Source organism: Amphiprion ocellaris, chromosome 17 (assembly GCF_022539595.1).
Source record: "Amphiprion ocellaris isolate individual 3 ecotype Okinawa chromosome 17, ASM2253959v1, whole genome shotgun sequence".
NCBI lineage: Eukaryota > Metazoa > Chordata > Actinopteri > Pomacentridae > Amphiprion > Amphiprion ocellaris.
In genome coordinates, this window is record NC_072782.1 from 30,497,859 (window position 1) to 30,506,091 (window position 8,233).

Genomic DNA, 8,233 nt, shown 5'->3' on the forward strand with positions numbered 1-8,233 from the left:
ATACTATGTCGAAAAAAAATGCAATTTTTCGAACATGTTGTAAAAACGTGCCATATGATGAAATAATGTAAAGGAGGGCGTGAAAAACACTCCAGAAAGGTTTTCTTTGAAAAAAAAATCATCATGAATTTTGGCGCAAAAAAAACGCCTTACTATACTATGTCGAAAAAAAATGCGATTTTTCGAACATGTTGTAAAAACGTGCCATATGATGAAATAATGTAAAGGAGGGCGTGAAAAACACTCCAGAAAGGTTTTCTTTGAAAAAAAAATCATCATGAATTTTGGCGCAAAAAAAACGCCTTACTATACTATGTCGAAAAAAAATGCGATTTTTCGAACATGTTGTAAAAACGTGCCATATGATGAAATAATGTAAAGGAGGCCGTGAAAAACACTCCAGAAAGGTTTTCTTTGAAAAAAAAATCATCATGAATTTTGGCGCAAAAAAAACGCCTTACTATACTATGTCGAAAAAAAATGCGATTTTTCGAACATGTTGTAAAAACGTGCCATATGATGAAATAATGTAAAGGAGGGCGTGAAAAACACTCCAGAAAGGTTTTCTTTGAAAAAAAAATCATCATGAATTTTGGCGCAAAAAAAACGCCTTACTATACTATGTCGAAAAAAAATGAGATTTTTCGAACATGTTGTAAAAACGTGCCATATGATGAAATAATGTAAAGGAGGGCGTGAAAAACACTCCAGAAAGGTTTTCTTTGAAAAAAAAATCATCATGAATTTTGGCGCAAAAAAAACGCCTTACTATACTATGTCGAAAAAAAATGCGATTTTTCGAACATGTTGTAAAAACGTGCCATATGATGAAATAATGTAAAGGAGGGCGTGAAAAACACTCCAGAAAGGTTTTCTTTGAAAAAAAAATCATCATGAATTTTGGCGCAAAAAAAACGCCTTACTATACTATGTCGAAAAAAAATGAGATTTTTCGAACATGTTGTAAAAACGTGCCATATGATGAAATAATGTAAAGGAGGGCGTGAAAAACACTCCAGAAAGGTTTTCTTTGAAAAAAAAAATCATCATGAATTTTGGCGCAAAAAAAACGCCTTACTATACTATGTCGAAAAAAATGAGATTTTTCGAAGATGTTGTAAAAACGTGCAATATGATGAAATAACGTCATCGAAAATATCACCATAAACGTCATAGTATATAGTTTGTCCTCAAAATTTGATCAATAACATCATAATATAGTATGTAATCCAAAATATCACCAAAAACGTCATAGTATAGTATGTCGACCAAAATTTGATCAAAAATGTCATAGTATAGTATGTCGTTAAAAATATCACCAAAAACGTCATAGTATAGTATGTCGTCAAAATTTGATCAATACCGTCATAATATAGCATGTCGCTCTAAATACATCATAGTATAGCCTTTAGTCCACAAAACATTGTTTTATCCTGGCTGTCTCAAGTAGGTGAGGAGCAACACAAAAACAGTCCAAACGTTGGTTTCCAGAGGGTTAGACGAGTATTTATTTGAAAGAGCAAGTTTACTACAACACAACATGTGAGGGGGTTAAAAGCAAATGGGTGTTAGTAAAATAAAAATAAATAAACAGAACTAAAAGTGAACTTCACGTTGACATTGATGGGCATTCCAACCAGGAACAAAGTAAAGGATAATCAATACGACAAAAAACCTCTTCCTGTTCACCTCTTAAAACCCAAAAACACACCGCAGTAGCACCCTAAACTAAAACTACCAATGGGTTCTCTGTTTTCCTTTGTGAACAATTCAAAGGTCCCTCTCTATCTCCCCACACATCCACCAACCACTGGAACACATCTCCAAAGTTCTGCTGGACCAGCTCAGCTTCCCCTCAGAAGAAGTGCCACCACCTGCCAGATGAAGGAGCCTTTTGAGAGGCAGCTGGCATCGTGATTGGACTGTACTTTGGTCTGTTCCAATCCAGCTTCAGCTCCAGAGACGGCAGGCGGGACGAGTCAACGGAGGCCGGATGGACGAAGGCATGCAGCTGAGTACAATCCAGAAAACAACAGAGGAGGAGGAAACAAAGGTAGTAGTATAGTATAAAATATACATTGTATATTGTATAAATAACCAGTCAAAGGAAAGAGACATACATTGTAGAATTGTAGTAATTGTGGGCTGATTGATTTACTGATTATCAATATTTCATTTTTTACTGATTTACGGTAATAAAAACATTTAAAAATGGCGCTACTTTGACTCTGAACCTTTATCTACCTGTGGTCGCTCTGTCTTCTGGAGTGATTTGATTGGTTATATGTCACAAATAAAACTCCTTTAACTTAACATCTAGTTATTGTTATTTTAAAAATTGAGTTTAATTTCATACTTACATGTTTTGTATCGTGTTTAATTATCTAATTCAATATTTTGTCAGTTTAATAAAATTAAACATTAAATACAATTAAATGATATTAAACTGACAAAATATTGAATTAGATAAACACGATACAAAACATAAGTATGAAATTAAACTCAATTTTTAAAATAACATTAAATATTACAGAGAAAACATTTTACATAATTACACATTTAAAAAATACTTTTTAAACAAAATTTTTAAAAAGTTTTATTGTATTACTTTTTTTTCCTTTGATTGAATTGCTTTTTGTTATGTAGTTTATGTCTTTAATCTGTTTTTTCTGTCAAGATTTTAACCCCAACCTTAAAAATGAAATAAACCCTTAAATGACAATGAAAATACTTCTGTTGTCACAATCATGAGTTAGTCAATTATTCAGTTTATCAACTCAACTTTATTTGTTTAGCACCTTTCACACAGATGCCACAAAACATTGTTTTATCCTGGCTGTCTCAAGTAGGTGAGGAGCAACACAAAAACAGTCCAAACGTTGGTTTCCAGAGGGTTAGACGAGTATTTATTTGAAAGAGCAAGTTTAGTACAACACAACATGTGAGGGGGTTAAAAGCAAATGGGTGTTAGTAAAATAAAAATAAATAAACAGAACTAAAAGTGAACTTCACGTTGACATTGATGGGCATTCCAACCAGGAACAAAGTAAAGGATAATCAATACGACAAAAAACCTCTTCCTGTTCACCTCTTAAAACCCAAAAACACACCGCAGTAGCACCCTAAACTAAAACTACCAATGGGTTCTCTGTTTTCCTTTGTGAACAATTCAAAGGTCCCTCTCTATCTCCCCACACATCCACCAACCACTGGAACACATCTCCAAAGTTCTGCTGGACCAGCTCAGCTTCCCCTCAGAAGAAGTGCCACCACCTGCCAGATGAAGGAGCCTTTTGAGAGGCAGCTGGCATCGTGATTGGACTGTACTTTGGTCTGTTCCAATCCAGCTTCAGCTCCAGAGACGGCAGGCGGGACGAGTCAACGGAGGCCTGGTGGACGAAGGCATGAAGCTGAGTACAATCCAGAAAACAACAGAGGAGGAGGAAACAAAGGTAGTAGTATAGTATAAAATATACATTGTATATTGTATAAATAACCAGTCAAAGGAAAGAGACATACATTGTAGAATTGTAGTAATTGTGGGCTGATTGATTTACTGATTATCAATATTTCATTTTTTACTGATTTACGGTAATAAAAACATTTAAAAATGGCGCTACTTTGACTCTGAACCTTTATCTACCTGTGGTCGCTCTGTCTTCTGGAGTGATTTGATTGGTTATATGTCACAAATAAAACTCCTTTAACTTAACATCTAGTTATTGTTATTTTAAAAATTGAGTTTAATTTCATACTTACATGTTTTGTATCGTGTTTAATTATCTAATTCAATATTTTGTCAGTTTAATAAAATTAAACATTAAATACAATTAAATGATATTAAACTGACAAAATATTGAATTAGATAAACACGATACAAAACATAAGTATGAAATTAAACTCAATTTTTAAAATAACATTAAATATTACAGAGAAAACATTTTACATAATTACACATTTAAAAAATACTTTTTAAACAAAATTTTTTAAAAGTTTTATTGTATTACTTTTTTTTCCTTTGATTGAATTGCTTTTTGTTATGTAGTTTATGTCTTTAATCTGTTTTTTCTGTCAAGATTTTAACCCCAACCTTAAAAATGAAATAAACCCTTAAATGACAATGAAAATACTTCTGTTGTCACAATCATGAGTTAGTCAATTATTCAGTTTATCAACTCAACTTTATTTGTTTAGCACCTTTCACACAGATGACAAAACTAAACAAGCAAAGAGAAAAAAACTGCTAAAACTATGATTAAAACTCAAAAACATTTTTTTAAAAAAAGATTTAACATGGTAATAAAATCTGTTGTGTTCAGGGGATGGAGGGAGTTTATTGAAGTCTTCTTGGGCTCACATGGTAAATCATTTAAAATATAAACTTGATATTCAGTCTAAGGAAACTGGAAACTGCAGAGCGACAGAAGAACCAACAATATCTCCTGTTTTCTCCTTTAATGAGTCGACTCTTCTTGTGCTTTCAGACCAAAGAACTACAGACTCTTCACAACCTGCTCAAACTCTTGGTACAGGACCTCACCACACGGGTCAAGAAGGTTTCCGTCTCATTTCTACTCTGAAGCTCACCTTCTCCTGCTCAAACTGCTGACAAATGTTTCTGCTGCTCTAAAGTCTGGTCTCCAGAACTTCCTAAAAACTCTCAAAGTCTCTTCTGCTGCAGGTTGCTTTGTAGAACTGTTCCAGAAAACCTCACTAAACCACATGGAGGAGCCTCAAGATAGTCGTCCAAATGAAACCATACAAAAACCAAACTAGTACAACCTAAACGCTAAAGTTCTCCTGCAGCCTACCAGAGAACCTCTGAGAACAGAGAATCAGGACAGGAACTCTTACCTTCTGGACAACCAACGTTGGTTCACAAACAAGAATACAGAATGTGTCTGACCAAAAAACTCTGAAGACTCACTACAGCCAAGATAAAGACACAACTGCACCAAATCCACTAATCACTGCACACATTAGCACCATGTGCTAACTGTGGCTAAAGAACCACATTTACCAAGACAACTATCCAGTACAAAGCCCTAAAACACACCAAGAAACACATTAAAGATGATTTTACTGCTGGAAGCTGCAAGCCAACGCCTAAAAAACAAACTAAAGTAATGGAGCCAAACCCTGTTCAGTGGTGAAGTGAAGCAGAGGAAATGTTTGTCTGCAGCTAAATAAAGCAGGAAGACACTGAGCTGCTCAGGTGTTCCTGGTAACACCAAGCAGCCACCTGGACAGCCAATAGGAACACAGCTTCCTGGAAGTCCAGAGGGCTGGCTTAGTGAAGAAAATTTAGTTTAAAGTTGAAGCAGAAAGTTAAAGAAAGTTCAAAGCCACCTTCTGATACCTGAAATCTCTGAGTTTTCACACAAAGAACACCTGAACATGTCAAACTGGTTCCATAGTAGAACCTCATTGTAAAAACGTCATAGTATGGTGTGTTGCTGAAAAAACATTAGGACCCGGCTGTCTAGGGTCGCTGAGGAGCAACACAAAAACAGGACAAACGCTGGTTTCCAGGGGGTTAGGAGGATAATTATTAGAAAGAGGAAGTTTACAACAACACAACATGTGAGCAGAAAAATCACAAAGTCTGTCTTTAGTTCAACTGAAAATATTAGTTTTTGTCTTTTTTATTGACCAAACTGTTCAGGAAGTAGATGAAGAATAATTAAAGCTCTCATGTAGAAGTCCAACTTATTTTGGATCCTTGTGGAGAGTTTAATCTTAGAGTTTGTAAAGCTGTTGAGTTTTTACAGTCACATCGATTGTTTTGACATTTAATAACCGAGTCCTGAAATAAAATTACAGTTGTGGATTTCTGTCATTTAGTCTGGACTAAACAAATAACAGCAGCATAAATCTCAAACGTCATTATGAGGAGTCTGGATTGAGGTTTCTCACTTGATAATGATCAAAACATGACATTTAGGTTGGTTTAAAGGAATATTCCACCTTAAATCTTTGAATGTTGACCTAAAAGGTTGGTTTCAGGAAGTATTCCACCTACAAGGTCCTCAAACATCCACCTTAAAGGAACATTCCACCAAAAATCCTTGGACATGCACCTAAAATGTTGGTTTAACAGAGTATTCCATCCAAAATCCTCAAAGAGACCTGAGGGGCTGGTTAAAAGGAATATTCCACCTAAAACCTCAAATATAGACCTGAAAGGGTGGTTTAGAAAAAAAAATCCTTCAATGTAGACCAAAAAAGTTAGTCTGGAGGAATATTCCACCTGAAATGTAGACCTGAGAAGTTGGTTTGGAAGAATATACCATCCTAAACATCCTTAAATGTAGACTAAAAGACGGTTTGGAAGAAAATTCCACCTAAAATCCTCCAATGTAGACCTGAAATGTGAGTTTAATGGTATATTCCACCTAAAATTCACTACTGTAGACCTTGGAGGTTGGTCTGATGGTATATTCCACCCAACATCCTTGAACATAAACTTAAAAAGTTCATTCAAAGGAATATTCCACCTAAAATCCTTCAATGTAGACCAAAAAGTCTTGGTGTAAAGGAGTATTCCACCTTAAATGTAGACCTAAAGGATGGTTTGGAGTAATATTCTACTCTAAAATCTTCCAATGTAGACCTAAAAGGTTGATCTGATGGTATATTCTACCCAACATCCTGGAACATTTACCTAAAAGGTTGGTTTAATGGTATATTCCCAGAAAAACCCTTGAACATTGGGCTTAATGGTATATTCCACCCAAAATACTTGTACATTTACCAAGAAGTCAGTGTTAAGGAAATGTAGACCTAAAAGGATTGTTTAAAGGAATATTTAAAGGATTATTTTCATTATTTAATAATCTGTTATCAGTCAGAACCCTGGCAAACTTATTTTCATCATTTTTTTTTAGTGGAAGTCACAAATAAAGGAGCTCTTATTCTACATATAAAATGAAAATCAAAGCATTTCTAAAATTTCGTATATCCGTTTTTGATCATGAAAAGGAAAAACGCCTTGTATTTCAATTTTATTTTTTGTATTTTAAAATGAAAATAAAATAACCACTCGTTTTTTGTTTTTCAATACCCGAACGGAATATAGAATACTCAGAATGGAAAATCCAATTGCAAAAATATACACGGACCGTGTTTTGTGTCTAATTGTAGTTTTGTATTTCTTTCAGTCATCTTGCCTCTTATTGTCATCATTTTGTGTTTGATTGTGGTTGTTTTGCATCTCTTTGAAGTTGTTTTGTGTCTCATTGTAGATTTTTTTGCGGCTCTTTGTGGTCATTTTGCCTGTTGTAGTTGTTTTGTGACTTATTGTAGCTGTTTAGCCTGTCGTAGATGTTTTGTGTTTGTTCTTAGTCATTTCTTCTCTCATTGTAGCTGACTTGTCTCATTGTAGTTGATTTGTGTCTCACTGTAGTGGTTTTGCATCTATTTTTGGTCATTTTTCCTGTAATTGTCATTCTGTGTCTGATTGTAGTTGTTTTGTGTGTCATTGTAGTTGATTTGTGTCTCATTGTAGTTGTTTTGTGTCTATTTTTAGTCATTTTCTCTCTCATTGTAGTCATTTTGTGTCTGATTGTTATTTTGTGTCTCTTTGTAGTTGGATTGTGTCTATGTTTGTAATTTTGCTTGTATTTGTAGTCATGTTGTGTCTGATTTCAGTTGAACTGAATCTCTTTGTCATTGTTTTGTGTCTCCTTTTTGTAATTTTGTAAACTATGATGTTTTTGTGACATTTTTTACGACATACTAAACTACGATGTTTTTGTCATATTTTGGACGACATACTAAACTATGACATTTTTGTGACATTTTGGACGACATACAACATTTTTCTCATATTTTGGACGTCGTCCAAAATGTCACTAAAACGTCGTAGTTTAGTATGCCGTCCAAAATGTTATAAAAACGTCATAGTTGAGAAAATCGAAATGTGAAAATATCATAATGTCGTATGTCATCAAAAATATCAAAAAATGTCATAGGTTAGTATGTTGTGCAAGATTTGAAAAAACTTCATAGTGTAGTATGTCGTCCAACAAATAATAAGAGGAATTTTTAAAATTATAAAATTTTAAAATTCTAATTCTAAAAAACGATTGTCAGACTTCAGGACACAAACACCACAACATTCCTGCTGTCAGACCCAGAGAAGGTTCACGGTCACTTTTAAAACTCTAAAAACACGGCATCCACCATCCGCATCAAGTCCAAGCAGACATTTCTGCAAAAGAAAAACGCATAA